Source organism: Globicephala melas, chromosome 2, assembly GCF_963455315.2.
Source record: "Globicephala melas chromosome 2, mGloMel1.2, whole genome shotgun sequence".
Taxonomy (NCBI): domain Eukaryota; kingdom Metazoa; phylum Chordata; class Mammalia; order Artiodactyla; family Delphinidae; genus Globicephala; species Globicephala melas.
In genome coordinates, this window is record NC_083315.2 from 124,554,392 (window position 1) to 124,574,406 (window position 20,015).

Genomic DNA, 20,015 nt, shown 5'->3' on the forward strand with positions numbered 1-20,015 from the left:
TTTACCTAAGGGATGTGTGTGTGTGTGTGTGTGTGTGTGTGTGTGTGTGTGCGCGCGCGCGCGCCTGCACTATATATATATATACATACATACATACACACACTATATATGTTAATGTGTATATATATATATACATAGTCATATATTTATATATTTGCTTGTTTTCTGAGGGTGGGTTAATCCTAATTATATAGCTTAGCCTGCCATATTTCTGGAAATGAAAATCTCAAGTATGTGCTATTAGCACAGCATTAGACAAATGACAAATAAAATAATGAAATGGAACAGAAAGCCCATATATAGATTTGTGGGGTTGTTCACATAGAAGACATGAAAATACAAACCACTCAATTGGTTATGTATATTAAAAAAACATAAATGTAATCCCTATCACATATCTTATAACGAAAAGAAAAAAAAAGAAAAAGCAGTCTCAGGAGGATCAAATACTTAAATTTAAAAGGCAAAAGTTAAATCATTTAGAAAAAACACACAGAAGAATGTCGTTATGACCTCAGGTAAGGTGTTACTTTCTTAGGATAGAAAAGCACAATTAGTAAAGGAAAAGATTGATAAATTAGCCAATCTTAAATTTGCAATTAATAATAAATTTAAAATTTTAGCATAAAAATTTCTTCTCATCAGTGCTCCTCATTAAACAGGTAAAATAAAGGCAGAGGCTTGAAAAAAGATATTTAGAACAAATACAGTTAATCAGAATATATTAAAAACTCCTATAACTAAATAAGAAAAAGAATTCAATAGCAAAATGAGCCTAATAGGAACAGGTATTTTGTAAATGAGCAAGCCCAAAAAACTAATTAGAGAAAAGTCTCAGCCTCACGGTGAATCAAGGAAGTGAAAATTAAAGCCACAATATTATTTCCCAGATAAAAGCTTATAAAGATAACAACATTAAGGTTTGTTGCAAATATAAAACAATGAGAATCTTTATACCTGTCAAGAACCTGGAGCAGCAGAGGGTGGATGGGTAAGATTTTAGTCTACTTACAAGCTAACAAGTTAGCCTGCAACAGTATCATGGGCACAAGCAGAAGAATCCAGACTACTGAGTCAGAGAAAAGGATTCATGACACAGCAGACAGTACAAGCTTTACTTTCAAACTGGTTCCCTTTGCCTCCCAATTCCCACAGGGTGATGCAGAAGTGTCCAATTGGATTTTGCACATGCCTTCTGTTTGTATCACATCTGTAGGACCCTGAGCTTAAGAGACCTTAGTGTTTTATAACTGACAGTACCCAAGCCTGTCTAACCATTGCCCAAGAAGGAGACATTATATTTATTATACTAGATATTAAATGGGCTTTACCTCTGTTCCAGGGGGAGGTCTCTATATTCTAAGGATGTTTGCTATGCAAATAACCTTGAAAAGATAGGCTGGAGTAAAAAAGACAGTGCCTCTGCACATATGTTATGCAAAAAAGCAAGAGACCTACAGAAAACTGTCTTCTAAAAATATAGTCTTTATGAGTATGTAAATTGGTGTAAGTATAGAGAGCATTTGGCAATAAAAACAATATTACGATGAGAACAGATAAACTCGTGTACACAGGAAACAGGAATATTCATGGCATAGAAAACACAGAAAATGATCTAAACATGAGTAAGAGATAGAATTATCAAATTGTATACTCTTCATAAAATATAATTTAAAATATAGCATAAAAATGAACCTAAGCCAAAATACATCACCATGGATGGATTTCACAAAATATTGAGCGAAAATTAATTTTAAAGCAGACATATTATAAAATTTAAGTTCAAAATATGCATTTTGATAAGAGATGCATAGATATGTATTAAAGTATAAAGAAATGCAGAAAATAGTAAATGCTATGTTTAACATACTGGTCACATGGATTAGAAGAGCATCAAGAGGAGAAGATGCAATTGTGAGGAGATAACAAAGGACTTAACTGGTGATTTTTAGTTTTTAGATTGGTAGCAGGTATATAAAAATACTTATATTATTTTTGGCTATGCCTAAAATATTTCTCTTTGTTTTTCAAAGAGAGAATTGAAGAATAAGAGACAGGCAACCGTGAGTTTTCTTAAAACTCTTTCTCCCTTGAATGTTAAGATTGCACTCTTGTATTGATTGCTTCCTCCATCTACATCTGTGGCAACTCATCTGCTTGCTGGGCTGCTTTTCCTTTTCCTGAGTTCTAAGTGTTGATAGTCTCTGGAGTTTTATATTTGGTGTTTTTAATACACTGTGTTAGTGGTTCTCACTTTTAGGCAAGAATGAAAGTCACAGGACAATCTTGTTAAAACCCAAAATTCCAAGTCTTAACCACCAGTATTTCTTCTTCAATGAAGTCTACAGATATAATTTTTCAGTGAGCTTAGAAATACATTTTTTTTTTTTTTAAAAAACCACCTCCTCCTTTACAGGGTAATTTGGAAGCAGGTGACCCAGGGTCTGTATTTGTTGAGGCACAGCTCAACCTTGCTAGTTCCACAGCATTAATACTAGTGGTTTCTTCTATACCTCTACACTGATTACTCCTGCTACATCTATTAGTCCTTACTATGTGCCAGTCAGGCACCATGTTAACTGTATTATATCTACTATATTTAATCTACCACAACCCTTAGTAGGTAGGAACTAATACTAGCCCTATTATACAAACTGAGGAAACTGAGGAAGAAGCAAGTTACTGTATCTCTCCTAAGGTTGTCTAGAGAGTAGCAGCTGCAAAATTTGGTTACACCCAAAATGACTCTATCTGGCATCATTTCCTCCTTTGCTTCCCCAGAATTAATTGCTCCCTTGTTTTAACCAGTGTCTTTATATATTTAGTTATAATACACTTAAAAGTACTTTTTTGGCACATAGATTATAAATCAGGAACAATTTCTTATTAATTTTTTTACCTATAGTGTCTGATCATTAACTAGGTAAAGATGTGACAAGATTAAATTCCAGCACACAATGTATATTTAACTGACCCAATGAGTGCAGCAGAAAAATCTAACTTAGTGATAACTGCATACAGTCACTGAATTTACAAACACTAGTGAAAATGGACCTAAAACCTAAATTGACAGAAAGTACTTTACTCATGCATAGCTGATACCACACACTACAAAGTTTCTATCCGTTTTGGAGACTAAAAATTCTATAAAATAATATAATACAAATGTCAACTCTTTCAATGTCTTTAGATTTTTAAATTATTATATATGAACTAAAGGCAAAGTACTGTTATTTCAGAAGACAAAAGTTTAAACCCACAGGAATATATACATAATAATTTGACATTATACTATTATCTAAAGACATACAAGTTTAATCAAGGTATACTTTTCTGGATGTTAAATATAAGTTTAATACCACTCAATATTTATAGTACATCCCAAGGAGAGACTGGTATTCTGTTGTTATAATGAGATGCTTTACTCAAATAATTTTAGTTGGCATGTACATTGATGTTGTTACTTATTACAAACTCTGGAGTAGATAACTTCATATGTGTATTAAAAAAGCAATAACTTTGATTCTAAATATTAAATTTAAAGCTATAATGAAAGTATATACTTCAGTAGTTGAGGAATAAGCAATTAAACACTTCATATTATATGTCAGTGAGCTGTGCAAATGTAAAAATGGAAAACTAAATGCAATGTTTGCAAATACACAAAAGAAAATACAATATTAGTCCACTATTTGGAGGTAATACCACAAAACCCTCAGAGAAAGTGGACCTAAAACATAACTACAGATGATAGTTCCAGAACATACCTGGTAAGCATGGTGATATGAAAACAATGTGTAAAGTATTTCTTATCATCTCTATTTGTAAAAAATTTCCATGTAACTTTTTCTGTTCCTAGGAGATATGTTCCTTTCATATAATTTAGAAGACTATTTTCACTATTTGAAGAAGAAATGAGCCATAATTTTTCTGAATGATAAGATCTGTAACTTGAAACACAGTATCTGGAAATCCTGACTTCTAGAAAGTGAGGCTCAGAACAGTTTTACAGCATGACATGGAGGAGTATTAGAAAGCTATATTCAATAGCAATTGGAGAAAGTATGGATTTTATAAGCACCAATGTGCTTCTCTTAAAAATCGGATATTCTTTATTCTTCTAAAACTGAATTCTACTTACCCCATTTCTGCTGATGAAATACTAATTCTTACCAATCTAGGTTAAACAGTACGTTTAAGATTTGAACTTGATAAAGTTAACCCAATCACTTTGTGTACTGGGTACCACTTAGGGAAGTACTTAGGTGGGGCAGGGGCAGAGGAAGCCCATTCCCCAGCCTAAGTGCTCCTGGGGATAACTGTTGCTTGGTTTATCCTGTTTCCTACTGATATTCTCTTGGATTTAGTCAACTTCATCGGGTATTTCTTGTCCTGTACTAGCATCTTTTGCATTGTTTTTGGAACTGCCTTGGCCAATGGTCAATATTTCTATTCAATCTGCATCTTTCTCAGGCAAATCACAGGTTCTTTTGGTCTAAAAGCTCCATCTCTGCCCTTTTTTAGAGGTTTGAAGAATCCTGTTTCTCCTGTAACACAGTGAAGCAAGACTTGCCAGGCCCCAGTCCCTGAAAATCAGACTCAATCTATGATATTGTGATACTCAAGGGCCCCCTCAGGCAGGACCCAGAGCTTCAAGGTAAGTTCTGTAGTCTTTCTGATCTACCGGTGGGGAAGTGGGCCATTTCTTTCCTACTCAAGTGGATGGTAGGTACCTTTCTCAAGGAATTTCTAGGACTTACTCTACTGTTCTTCTTTCACTTTTACTAAAATATCCCGATACCTGGGGACTCTGTGTATTTGCATTGGAATATCTTTCTATATTTTTATTCTGAAACTCAAAACCTTTTCTCCCTTAACGACCTCCTGCCCACTTCTATGAACCTTTGTTTGATTTAAAGTCTAGGCTTTCAAGGCTATCGTTTGTCCTTAGGTTTTATAAAGTCTGTTCAAAGCTCATTTGTTATCTTTTTAATTCTGTACCAGTGTGTGTGGGTTTGTATTCATATTCTTGGACCATAAACCTCAGCTTCCTGTGTTGTGATTTTAAATAATGAGAAAGTAGCTGATAAAAGAGAATTACAAGGATAAAAATATGCATTTGTTAATATTTCAAATTCCCAACTGTCCTTTGTAATCAACATTTTAACTTACATAGTATATGAATGTCAATCTGCATTTAGTTTTGAATGTCTTGATTGTCATTCCCTATAGTTTTTCTAATTTATGTTCCTTATCATAATAGTTACCTGATTAAAAAACAAAACAAAAGAATACAACAACCCTCAGGTAAAGACAGCATCGAGTGGGTCCACAGATTCAGTGAATCTCTCAGTCTTTCATGCAGTTTTGATGTTTTCCATCCTTGCCTACCTTGGTGGGCCACTGCTGTCTGGAGGGATGAAAAGTGGATATGCAGGCAGAGTCTCTGGTAAACATCACTGGTATATAAATGAAAGACCTTGCAAATACATTTCAAGGATTTAAAAAGTGAGAACTAAACATTAGGCACATAGAACAGTCTTCAGTGACAACCAAATGAAATATGCTTGCTCAGTGATCACAGAAATGGAAGAAATACAAGAAGTAGAAGAAAATTAAGAGCATAAAACTTCCTAAATATATTGTGTGCCGTGGCTTAAAGTTAAAAATGCAGTTCCAGAAAAACGAAGACAAATATTAGAACAGAACTTTGGATGAAACGAGGTCCTTTAGTACCCTAAAAAAATTAATGTTTCTGCAGTAGCTAAACATTTAGTAAAGACTAGCATTTTATATAGTCTTAAGTGTTTAGTTTGTATTTTTTAATGTGACTTAACTTTAAGTTCCCAATGGGATTGTTTAAAATATATTGGAAGAGTTACATGAGAATATTTTAAATAGTTTTATAGTTAATGTTTATTGAGTGACTACTATTGGGTTGACCAAAAAGTGCCTTCAGTTTTTAGTAAAAATAAAAGACACATTTTTCATTTTCACCTAGAACTTTACTGAACTATGTACTCACCCTTTTGTTCCACTACCTTCCTCGATTTTTCAGGCAACTTCATAATTCCATCTTCCTAAAACTTTTTATCTTTTTGAGCAAAGAACTGTTCCAGATGCCTTTTACAGTCTTCCAGGGAATTGAAATCTTTTCCATTAAGAGAATTTTGTAAAGACTGAAATAAATGGGAAGCCGAAGGTGCAATGTCTGGTGAATACAGTGGATGAATCAGAACTTCCCAGCCAAGCTGTAACAGTTTTTGCCTGGCCATCAAAGAAATGTGCGGTTTTGCGTTATCCTGATGGAAGATTATGTGTTTTCTGTTGACTAATTCTGGATACTTTTCGTCAAGTGCTGCTTTCAGTTGGCCTAATTGGGCCAACTGGTTGGAATTAATCATTTGGTTTTCCAGAAGAAGCTCATAATAGAGGTCCCTTCGAATCCCACCATATACTCAGTATCACCTTCTTTGAATGAACACTGGCCTTTGGTGTGGTTGGTGGTGGTTCATTTCGCTTGCCTCACTATCTCTTCCATTCCACATGATTGTACAGTACTCACTTTTCATCGCGATCACAATTTGTTTTAAAAATGGAACGTTTTTATTACATTTAAGTAGAGAATTGCAGGCGGAAATACGGTCAAGAAGGTTTTTTTCGCTTAACTTACGTGGGACCCAAACATCAAAGCAATTAACGTAACCAAGCTGGTGTGAAATGGAGCAGGACCCTATGGTCCTTCCCCACCATGTCCTCTGCCTGCCTTTTTTTTTTTTTAACATCTTTATTGGAGTATAATTGCTTTACAGTGTTGTGTTAGTTTCTGCTTTATAACAAAGTGAATCAGTTATACATATGTTCCCATATCTCTTCCCTCTTGCATCTCCCTCCCTCCCACCCTCCCTATCCCACCCATCCAGGTGGTCACAAAGCACCAAGCTGATCTCCCTATGCTATGCGGCTGCTTCCCACTAGCTATCTACCTTACGTTTGGTAGTGTATATATGTCCATGCCACTCTCTCACTTTCTCACAGCTTACCCTTCCCCCTCTCCCTGTCCTCAAGTCCATTCTCTAGTAGGTCTGTGTCTTTATTCCCATCTTGCCCCTAGGTTCTTCATGACCATTTTAAAAAATATATTCCATATATATGTGTTAGCATACAGTATTTTTCTCTTTCTGACTTACTTCACTCTGTATGACAGACTCTAGGTCCATCCACCTCACTACAAATAACTCAATTTTGTTTCTTTTTATGGCTGAGTAATATTCCATGGTATATATGTGCCACATCTTCTTTATCCATTCAGCTGTCGATGGACACTTAGGTTGCTTCCATGTCCTGGCTATTGTAAATAGAGCTGCAATGAACATTGTGGTACATGTGTCTTTTTGAATTATGGTTTTCTCAGGGTATATGCTCAGTAGTGGGATTGCTGGGTCATATGGTAGTTCTATTTTTAGTTTTTTAAGGAACCTCCATACTGTTCTCCATAGTGGCTGTATCAATTTACATTCCCACCAATGCAAGAGGGTTCCCTTTTCTCCACACCCTCTCCAGCATTTGTTTGTAGATTTTTTGATGATGGCCATTCTGACTGGTGTGAGATGATATCTCATTGTAGTTTTGATTTGCATTTCTCTAATGATTAATGACGTTGAGCATTCTTTCATGTGTTTGTTGGCAATCTGTATATCTTCTTTGGAGAAATGTCTATCTAGGTCTTCTGCCCATTTTTGGATTGGGTCGTTTGATTTTTTGATATCAAGCTGCATGAGCTGCTTGTAAATTTTGGAGATTAATCCTTTGTCAGTTGCTTCATTTGCAAATATTTTCTCCCATTCTGAGGGTTGTATTTTCATCTCTGCCTGCCTTTTGTCTGTGGAAAAACTTTAGCCAAAGAATAAGTTTAATCAGAGAAGTGAGAATATGCAGACAGAAAGGAAAACAGTCAAAGGAGACCAAATAATAATAGTTTAGTCATTAAGCATAATCAAGGACCTTTAGTTCCTCCTCAAGGACTATAGATAATATTCTGAGCCTTATCCTGTGAGCTGTCCTACAGATACTGAAACCCCCACCACGTGGAAGAAGTTAACTACATGATTACCAGACTGTAGCCATGACATAAGCTGCCACAATTCCAAGAATTGGCCTCAAGGAAATGGGAATAAACTGACCCTGGAACTGAAGATTAACTGTACTTAAAACAATCAAGACGATGCTGGTCAGACCACGGATGACCAATTTCAAGATGACTGTCAGAGCTGACTGTGCTGTTTCTGCATGTAGCACCAACCCTCTGTCTATAAAAGCTCTTGCCCACTGACTGTCAGTGGGTGGAGTCAGCCTTTGGACAGGTAACCACCCTCCCCACTGATTGCCAGCATCCAAAATAAAACAAACTTTCCTTTCTACCACCCTGGCCTCTTTATTGGCTCTTGAATGGTGAGCAGCCGGAGCCCACTTTTGGTTGCAGGTGCAAATGATTTTCAATGCTTGATTTGGATATTTTGAGTATGTCAGCTATCTCTTGTATGTAGGTATAACAATTGATTGTTCTCAATTAATGTCTTGATTTGATCGTTATCAACTTCAAGTGGTCTTGAAGACAATGCCATGGAGCATTGTCCAGAGAGAAATCTCCAGCACGAAACTTCGCAAACCATTTTTGACACGTTTGACCAGTCACAGCACCTTCTCCATACACTGCACAAATTTTTTGCGTTTCAGTTGCGTTTTTACCTTTCTTGAAATAATAAGGCATAATATGCTGAAAATGTTGCTTTTATCTTCCATCTTCAATATTAAAATGGCTACACAAAAATTCACCAATTTTTTTTTTTTTTTTGCAGTACGCGGGCCCCTCACTGCTGTGGCCTCTCCCGTTGCGGAGCACAGGCTCCGGACGTGCAGGCTCAGCGGCCATGGCTCACGGGCCCAGCTGCTCCGCGGCATGTGGGATCCTCCCGGACCGGGGCACGAACCCGTGTCCCCTGCATCGGCAGGCGGACCCTCAACCACTGCGCCACCAGGGAAGCCCCTCACCAATTTTTATAAGTCTTTTTTAAAATGCACTCTGATATGACAGCTGTCACAATACAGTCTAACAAAATTGTTTCGAATGAAGTTAAAGACAACTAAGAGCTACTAGAGCCATCTTTTAGAAAAAACTGAAGGACCTTTTTGGCCAATTCAATATATACTAGGATGTTCTAAGTATTTTAGTTATTATTTAATTTAAGCACAAACAATTCAATGTGGTAGAATAGGTGGTATTTCCACCTATTCTATTATAATGTGTACAATTGTTTCCAAAGATAAAAACATCTGATAAAAGTAAAATAATAAAAGTAAAGAGAAAAAGAGTAAATATGGTACCTCAGAAGACATACAGAACAAATTGAGCGTTCAAATGAATCTTGCTAATCTTCTTTTCCTGCCCCTTGCATGAACATTTTAGATCCTTTGTAACATACATGGCATTTGAAAGGTAGCTGCTAACACTTAGCTTATGGAATGCTCCAGGAAACTTTTTTTCTTTTAACTCTGTAGAACACGTTTATCTTGTTATATAAGTATGAGATTAATTTTTTTCCTGTTTTATGAAGTTACTTAATAATAACTTTAATGGTAATTGTAGGCATAATTGTAAACTATATTGAAAAATATAGTTTAAACTCAAAATTTGGTAGAATTTAAAAGATCTAGTATTTAGCAGAGCATAAGGAAATCTTTTGATTTGATACTAAAATGATATTTTGCTCAGTTTATAAAGAATAGTTTATTTTTGTCTAAAGGTTAGAATATAAAATTCTAATAACTACAATTCATCACCCCAAGCACTCTCTGATTATGGACATTTTGGATAACAATTCATTTCATACTATGATTATAATAAAACATTTTAAGATTTAAAAATAAAACAAAATTTGAACATATGAAAAAGCTCCTATCTAAACTTAAACATGTGTTAATGTGTAGTAGAAGTGAATATGGGTGGTTCTAGCTCAGAAAAACTGTCATTTTGGTCATGGTCAGGCTAACATATCTCTCTCTACCTGTGGAGATATGGTCCCATTATGAGAAACATGAATTCTAAAGATACAAATGACAACTCTGTTAAAAATGAAGTATAAGTTTCTTTTAAGGAATATAAAATAACACTCATTTTTAAATATAAAAATGTAGATAGAGTACATTCATATTTCAATACTACATTTAAATTTCTAGGAACAAATTTGACAACTCCAGTGTTCTTTACATAGGAATTAAGAAATTAATCAAAAAGACTGAGCTTACTGAAAGATTCTCTTTAAGTATATATTCTCTTTGAGCATAAATAGTAGTAAATCAGGATCCCTTCAATCCATTGTGACAGCAGGGAACAGGCTGCATAAATGATGACTCCTGTATAGTATGCCTTTTAATTCAACCATCAGACACAAGAAAGGCTGATCCTTTAAAAGTATGTTTGGCTCATCTTCCACAGTTTATGGAACTGCAGTTTGGGATGACAGCTGGTAATACTCAACTAAATTATTTAAGTATTTTTGTCTACTAAGAGAAGTAAAACATAATAGCTACCAACTTTTTGAGGTTGCCAAGCTTTGTACTAAGGATTTTATATACTATTTTTCATTTACTTTTTATAAAACTCCAATGAGGTTAGAATTATTATATTTATTTCCCCAGTCAAGGAACCTGAGACTTAAAGAACTGATAAACTTTTCTAGGTCACATGGTTGATAAGAAGCAAGAGATGATATAGGAACCCAATATTGTCCAATTTCAAGGCTACCCTCTTAATCACTATTCTTTATTTCCTATTATTTATATTAAATGTGTTGCCTTCACAAGTTTTTCAAACCTATGTGCACTTTATTCACATCCCCTTAGAAAAGTGATAAAGAATTTTTACACTAGGGAAGGCCTAATTATGTGGAACTGAATTACACAGCAATGGGTGATAGACTAAGCTAATGGATCTATCTTTTGGATGAGGGTCAGTCATACAAAAAGCTTTTGACTCCGTGAGTCCTGACAGTTTAAGAGAATTCAGATTCTGCTTTTGAAGTTTACTCTGGGACTCCAGTGAATGTATGCTCTGGTTGTGTTAAGTTCTGTGCTCATAACTGTTACATAAATCATTAAATGACATGGTATTTTATATTGCCTCAGGAAAGAACTCGCCTGTGTTACTGGTGTATCCCCTCAACCATGTATTTATTACTCTCATTTGTTAAAACAACAACACTGAAACCATTCAAGAGACCATGTAAAACAGTAAAAATAATCATTCTTTAGCAGGTAGTGATAAATCACTATAGAAGAAAAACTGGTTTCCTATCAATTTTGGAAATAACAGTCTAATTATTTTCTTGCCATGCTTGGATCAGCAGGTGAAAAGACACCTCAGCCTAAAGATTAATTCATTACAGATTTCAACCTTAATAAATTGGAATTAAGCAGTTCAGGCTGCATCATTTTTCATAAGTTAGTTTTTTCAGGATGTTAAACAGATCAGTTTTTAGGGTTTTGATTTTGGCATTTCATCTTGGTATTTCTCTGATATAAAGGGGATCATAATCACATCTTTCCTTTTATGAACAACCCAGTGTACTGCTTTACATCTCTAAGATATTTTACTACAGCTATGTTCTGGATTTATTACTAATAGCTTTGTATTTTAATACTACAAATGCCACCTGACCCCTCCATGTCTCATCAATAACTTCCTCTAATCTTTTTTTTTTTTGCGGTACGCGGGCCTCTCACTGTTGTGGCCTCTCCCGTTGCGGAGCACAGGCTCCGGACGCGCAGGCTCACGGGCCCAGCCGCTCCACGGCATGTGGGATCTTCCCGGACCGGGGCACGAACCGGTGTCCCCTGCATCGGCAGGTGGACTCTCAACTACTGTGCCACCAGGGAAGCCCTCCTCTAGCCTTTTAATTGAACTCTTTACTACTAGTGAATTTTCATTCCTACCCAACTTATATATTGCCACCAAAGTAAGTTAATCTTATTTTCCTGCTCCAATTACCTGAGTGTAATGCTTTTGTAGTATTATTTATAATAATAGCTAACATTACTGAACACTCACTAGGTACTTTGATGAATTATTCAATTAAACTTAGTTGAAATCTACAATATCACCATGAATATTTTCTGTGTTTCATTAGAATATGTTGATACCACTTAAACAGTTATCCATTTGGGCAATCAATTTGACACTCATAGGGAGAAGCCTCAGGTTAATATATTTTCATAAACTTTATATAATAGAAACTAATTATATAACAATTTAAATGTATTGATATACTGATACTATCAATTATTGACTGATAAAAAGTCTTAATCATCCAACTGCTTTCAAATTATAGGCTTAGAAGAAAAAACAACGCTTACCCAAATGTGTAGAGATTAGAATCTCTTACTGCATTTGGGGAAGAAAATCAACGATATTCTCTTTTCATAATAAACACTGTACAGAAACATTGACTGATACATTTATTCATTTATTGAAAAATCACCTAACTAGATTGGCATTAAAAAACAAAAAAAGGAGAAACCATGCAGAGTAAGCTCTTTTTACATCTGCTAAACTGAAAATGGAAGGGTGAGAGAACAAGATAATGGGAATGTTATATAAAACATATTCAAACACGTTTCAAAGATAATTTCAAGCTCTGTGTACATTTTTTTACAGTCTTAGGAAATTTAGATTTAAGTTTAGATTTAAGTTTCCTGAGACATAAAGCCTTTATTTTTTAGTGAGTTTACGGCCAATAAGATACAATAACTTTTCTTAGTAAATAAATAGAGCACTGCCACTAAAGCTACTGCTTCCTAACTCATTCCCAGTCCCCTTGCTCTTTAGCAAGAAAACCCAATTTTTAGCTGTGCTACATTTCTGAGTCTCCCTTTAAACAAGATGTGGTCATGTGATTTAATTCTGGCCAATGAGAGGTGAGTAGAGTTGCTGCATGGTGATTCTGGGAAGGCTGGGGCAGACAGTCTAATCAGCCAGTAAGGGTTTTTATTCGTTTTTCGTTTTTTAAGGATTTTATTTTTTTAATGCTTTGCCTTTACTTTTGATTCTGGCCTGTGATTAATTTGTGATGGCTCAAGTTCTAGCAGCTATCTTAGATCCTCAGGTAACCTGGGCATGAAAGACATGCCTACCGACAGTGAAAAAGAAAGCTATAACCTTTGGTCTCTGACGATACTATGGAGCACATGTCAACTCTGGATTGCTGATGTCTGAAGTGATTCTATGTGAAAGAGAAATAAATATCTATCTCATTTAAGCCCTTATTATTTTGCTCTTTTCAGTTATATGAAACTATACACAATCTTTTTTTTTTTTTTTTTTTTTTTTTTTTTGCGGTACGTGGGCCTCTCACTGCTGTAACCTCTCCCATTGCGGAGCATAGCTCCGGACGCGCAGGCTCAGCGGCCATGGCTCACGGGCCTAGCCGCTCCGCGGCATGTGGGATCCTCCCGGATTGGGGCATGAACCCATGTACCCTGCATCGGCAGGCGGACTCTCAACCACTGTGGCACCAGGGAAGCCCCCCACAATCCTAATTATTATAGATACTAATAATTTGTTTCTTTTCCTATATATCTTAAAAAAAACAGACTGTTGAGTTTACTCAATGTAAAATTGTAAAATAAATTTTTCCAGACATTTTTAACAGATCGGATTATGGTTGCATTAATGTTGTCTTCTATCAAAGACTCACTTTGCAAAATTGAAATATAAGATATCAAGGAAAAAATAATAGTATGCTTGTTTCATTTAGCTGTTGCATAACAATGCTGTTTTACAAATAACCAGAAAATCTTAATGGCATAAAACAATAAGCATCTGTTTCTTGCTTGTGCATCTGCAGGTTGGTTCAGTTTTGGCTTATTTAAGCTACACTTGATTCTACTTGTCACTAGTCATGGATCAAATTCAAGTCAATTCTATGTCTCTTATTCTTCTTGGACCACCAAGCTACCATTTGTCTCATTGATGAGGTCAGATGGTCCTTGAGGGTGAGCAGAAATCATGCAAGGCCTCTTAATGCCTAGGCTTACAACTAACATTTGTCTAACATTTCTGTACATACTCCATAATGACAAAAGGAAATCACATGCCCAAGCTCAATATCTGTGGGTACAGGATACATTCTTTCCATGAAGATCAGAATTGGGGAGAAATAAATTTTAGATGAACAACAATCTAATATTCTATAATGTGGTATTAGAACTTTGAGTGCATCACACATTTCCAACAGCAAAGTTTTCTTATTAAAGGGAAAATTTTAAATATATAAGTTCTTGGAGCTTTAAGCTCCAAGATGTATCATACTGTCATATAATTGCATTTTCATAGTCCTTTTCATATATGACAATTAAAAGCAATATTTTTAGAAGCTAACATTTACCTTATCTAAAAAATGTCATCAACTATAGATGCTTAGCTAGTTATAGCTCTTTTCTATAACACGAAACTAATTCCAGTTTTAGGGAAGATGTAATTACTGAAATCATTCTACAAATTTTCAGTAGTAAATACTGAAACAGTTATATATCAACAGGCTTTTGTTTAAAAAAATGATATATGTGAGTCCCTTCCCCCAAAATGGCAAAAAATAAATTGATAATTGAAGCAATCAATGTCTTATTATAGAATAACTAAATGTTTTTCAGAAAACTCATAATGTGATATCTATATATATCCATATGTGAAACCCATATTTAGGTCATTACTCTTTATTAATATATTTACATGTATTATTAAGCATATAATCTAACATCACTCTAATGAAGTATGTCTATGCTTAAATATTATTTTTAACTTGATATTATCCTCATACCTATATCCTGTATTCCTGTCATTTTCGAGAAAAATGTCTTAATCATCCAAGTATTCTTAGAATATTGCTTTTGAAAATGATCAGAGAAGCAAGCAACGTTATGCAAAGGTATATACTACAGTCATTTGCATTTTCAATAACAAAAGTCAATTATACCTTATTTTAATGGAAAATGTTGCACAATATCATTGGTTGATTAATTCATTCAAAGCCATATACTGACAGCCTATTACTTAAACAAATTAAACAGAATCTTTGTTCTTCATAGAGCTTAAAAATCTAACCTAGTAACTGCCTCTGAGATACTGTGAGAATTAAAAGACTTAATACATGTAAAACACTCAAAACAATGTGTAACACAAAGCAAGCATTACATAAGTGTTAACTAATATAACAATAATTACATCTGCTAGTCCTAAGACTAGTATTATTATTTCTGATAGGCAATTAGTATGTAAGTAAAAAGAGTGCAGTTAGAAAGAGATTAACTTAATTATCACTCATATATTATCACTCATATCACTCATATCACTCATATATGATTATCACTCATATATCATATAATCATAAGCTGGGAATTATAACATGATTAACATGGGAATCTGACCTAGTTTGGGGGATTATAATCATTTTTACCCATTTTCTTTAATTAGAAAATTTAGGACTTCCTTGGTGGTTCAGTGGTTAAGAATCTGCCTGCCAATGCAGGGGACACGGGTTTGAGCCCTGGTCCGGGAAGATGCCACAGAGCGACTAAGCCTGTGTGCCATAACTACTGAGCCTGTGAGCCACAACTACTGAGCCTGCATGCCACAACTACTGAAGCCCAAGTGCCTAGAGCCCATGCTCTGCAACAAAGAGAAGTCACCACAATGAGAAGACCACGCACTGCAATGAAGAGTAGCCCCCGCTCGCCCCAACTAGAAAAAAGCCCGTGCTCAGCAACGAAGGCCCAACGAAGCCAAAAAATAAATTAATTAATTTTTTAAAAAAGGAAAATTTATTGAAATAAATTACAGCTAGATTCTAATTTTAAAGTAAATAAATGAATCCATAAAATTTTTAGAAGTAAACGTTTGTGATTTTGTTTAGATCTTTTGAGTGTGCTAGGCTTTTCCAAGAAGACTTAAAATTCAGAAACTGTAAGATGGAAAAATTCAATTGTATAAAAATTTTAAAAAATATGCACAATAAAAATAACATAAATGAAGGATAAGTGCATGAAAGAATATTTGCAAACTTTATGACAGAATTCTTAATATATACAGAAGAGCTTGTATAATCAAAAATAAAAATATTAGCAATTAAAAATAAACTGGATAACTATGGAAAACAATTTGAAGGAGGCAAGAATATTCAGCATGAGGCTCTGGTAATTTCTCTGGCAAGAAATTGGATTTGGTGATGGTGGTAGAGATGGATAAATGTGAAAAGATTTGAGGATAGTCAAGAAAAAAAACTGGCAGAAATTGGTGATGAACTGGAGAGGAGGAATGAACAGAAGTGTCAAGAATTATTTCCAGTTTATGTCTGGCTTGAACAATGGGATGGATGATAGGACTATTCAGTGTCATGGGGACACTGGAGGAAGACTGGGCTTGAAATAGAATAAGTTAGCAGTTAGACATGTTTACGTTTGAGAGGCAATGAGGCATCCAAGTACAGATTTATCAAGTGGGTAGGTCTAGGGAGGTAGCACTAAAACTTTGAGGACATAATTCATGGACATGGTCTTTGGTACTTGACAAATAATGTAAGTTAATGGCAATCACATATTGTTCAGTGGCTCCTTTAAAAAAAATGAAAGTTTGAAAAGAAAAGTTAAAAGCAAATACTTCAGGAAGAAAATAATATATTAAGGTCAGTCAAGTAATTAAGACAAAGGGTGTCCATCACTTTAATTAGACAGATAACATCAACAAAAATATTGGAAAACAATATAAATTTTAGCACAGATTAAGTGAAGGTAGTATTTAATAGTCAGTGAAGTTCTCAATAAAAAGGAAATTAACAGGATTTTTGCTCCTCTCCAGACCTAACCCTGGAGACACCATGAAAGCAACAGGGAGATTAATGAACCTGGGGAGAGGGGTAAATTGCAACCCTAATGGGAAAAGGCCATGTCACAAAGAAGAGACAGGTTGGCACATAATTTTTTTCTCACCCGCCCCACATCATTGTTATGAGTTGATCTTTGCTCAGGCTTTTCCTGCTGAGAAGCCAAAATTTAATCATACCAGATAAAAGGCTGGGAAGTGGATATATTAGTTGTAGGCAGATTAATAACCTGAGTGTTTTCTTTCCTCCTCACTCTTCTTTCCTGGAGAAAAGTGGGAGCAAAGAAATTTTTCCTGGAGGAAGTGACTACAAGACACAGCATTTCCAGCACAGGAGAAAAAGAAGTTTCCCTGAGAGGCAAATGAGTGCCTGTACAACTAGAGAATTCTCATTAAACTCTATGGAATATATGAATATCAATTTCTTGCTTTTGATAATATACTCTGTGTGGGATTTTGGCTTGGAAATGGGCTGGAGGAGGGGTTCATGGAACTTCCCTGTACAATTCTTTGTAACCTCTCATGAATCTATAATTATTTCAAAGTAAAAGTTTTTAAAAAATTTTAAATGACTTCATAATGAAAAGTCATTTAAAGCACTAAAAAGTATACATAATGGTGAGGAAAAGACATACACACAAACACACTTTAACTTGTTATAGTAAAATTTAAGAATATATAAAAAAGAAAATATTGGAAGCTGGAAAATCAGATTGACAATATGCTTCTCAATAGCATCAGTGCATAAAAAAGACAATGGAGCAATATTTTCAAACTGTAAAGGAAAGAAAATCAAACCTAGTACTAATGTCCAGCTAAATTATCGCATGTATACTCATTCATTTATTCAGCAAATATTTACTGCACTGCAGCTATGTGCCAAACACAATGAATAACACAATGAATTAAACAGACCCAAATATCTTATTCCATGCCTCTATGCCATTGTAGATGTTGTTTCACCAACTTGTGATTGTCTCTAGTTTTCCCAACCAGTTTGGAAAGCCATGCTTACACCTTTCCTTTCCCTACTGTCCTAGGCTCATTGCTAGAGCTTAAAAATGGTGAGCCGAGCAGGTGGCCAAGGCTGGAGCTTTCTCTGGACCATTTTGGCATGGCAATCTTAACTAAAGAACTATGGCTAACCCTGGGAGTAAACCTAAAAAGAGATAACTGTGGCTTGTGTTGGGAACTTAATCATTCACCACCATGGACAATGTTGCTTGGGCTTGTGGAGGAGTTTCAGCAGTAACTTCATAAGGCAAATATACAGATGTTACTATGGTCTAAATCCAGAGTCACTGATGAACCTTCTTCTTTCTACTTCCTCTCATTATGGGACACATAAGCACGACTTATTATTTGCTCTCACTTTTCCCTTCCTTGTTTTACAAGAAAGGGTTTTATGTAAACCATATACAAGTGTAGAAATAGTATGTCTTCAGTTAAATAAATATTTCTATTTTTTAAATTAGTTCATTTTTTCAACAGTGTAACCAAGATCTCGATCTTGAAAAAGTTTTAACATTTGAATTGTTCTTACTATTTTTTGTACTTCTTATTATCCACATAAATGATAATTAGTAGATTTTTTTTAATATACCATCATTAATATACCAAAAAAGATTTAATGAGTGCCTTCTATATGTCAGGCATTTAACCAGACTAAGAGATATACAGTATTCCATTATCTACATACTAGGAATTCATAGTAAAAAAAATTAACAACAATAATGATAATAATCATAATAAAAGAAAAATACCCAGCTTTCTCAAAACTAGCATTTCAGTTGTGGGAAACAACACTAAACAATAATAAAAATTAAATACATAATATGTCAGAGAGTAATAAGTGTGATGAGACAAATCAGGAAGGTTGGATAATGAACAAAGAATCTCACCAAAATTATGGTGAAAAGAAAAATTCGACATTATTAAAATACAATTCCTTAGGCCCTAATCTGGATTTTGCAATATTAGAGTATACTTATGACTCCATATGAACCTTCCCAGACTTGTGGGGCTATGAAGTGCTTTTTTATGGTTATTCTTCTATTTCAACTGGGATTTTATATTGTATTTGTCCTTTTATATCTTTATTTAAAAATGATAGCTATAATGTGGCTTGCGTATTACTAAAATTTTATTATAAAAACACAAGGACACTACCTAACAAGATTCATTAAACAGATTTAGAAGAGAAAAGGCATATAATTGAGTTGAAATGTCTTAAAAGCAAAAGGGTCCAGGATGATTAAGGATGGAATACGTAAGTCTGGTTACTTGGTTTTTATTTCTATTTTCATAACTATTAGCTGTTTATATTTGGGCCCATCAAGAAATCTGAGAGCTGCAGTTTCCTCAGTAGTAATATAAGGTGGTCTTTAAAATCTACTGTAGCACTGAAATTGATGAATATTTGAACGTTATGTAATATCCAGTTCTGTAGATGAGATGCACTATTAACACTATATCATAATCCACTATTTTTCCTTTCTACTAATAAATAATAATGAGCTGGCTGATTATTTGCTATAAGTGCTTGAAGATTATTAGACTGTGTGACCAAAAAAACTAACCATCTGAACTATGGAAGCATTTTAATTTTAAAACAATTTTTTTTTTTTTTTGCGGTACGTGGGTCTCTCACTGTTGTGGCCTCTCCCGTTGCGGAGCACAGGCTCTGGACGCGTAGGCTCGGCGGCCATGGCTCACGGGCCCAGCCGCTCTGCCGCATGTGGGATCTTTCCCGGACTGAGGCACGAACCCGTGTCCCCTGCATCGGCAGGTGGACTCTCAACCACTGTGCAACCAGGAAAGCCCTTTAAAACAATTTTGAAGCTATGAAAAAGGTTAAAATGCAGAAACATACAGAGAATATATAAACAATTAACCATGTTGTATTTATTAATAAAATGAGCTCAATATTTTGCTTAGATGTCTTTTAAAAAGAGATAAAATTTTACAGATTAATGGAACCCCACAATCTACCTCTTTCCTGATACATTTCCTTTTCCCTCATCGCAGGGAGGGACTATACATAGGATGTGCTTTTTGATCTTTTCCTAAATATGGTTTCATACTT

The 20,015-nt window shown here is 34.9% G+C and overlaps 1 protein-coding gene across 2 annotated transcripts in view; it reads right to left on the bottom strand.

Annotated features, from left to right (window-relative positions):
* Nucleotides 1-20,015, bottom strand: part of MDGA2 (MAM domain containing glycosylphosphatidylinositol anchor 2) — an 826,249-nt gene that overhangs the window by 44,308 nt on the left and 761,926 nt on the right. The gene's annotated exons all lie outside the window — the stretch shown is intronic.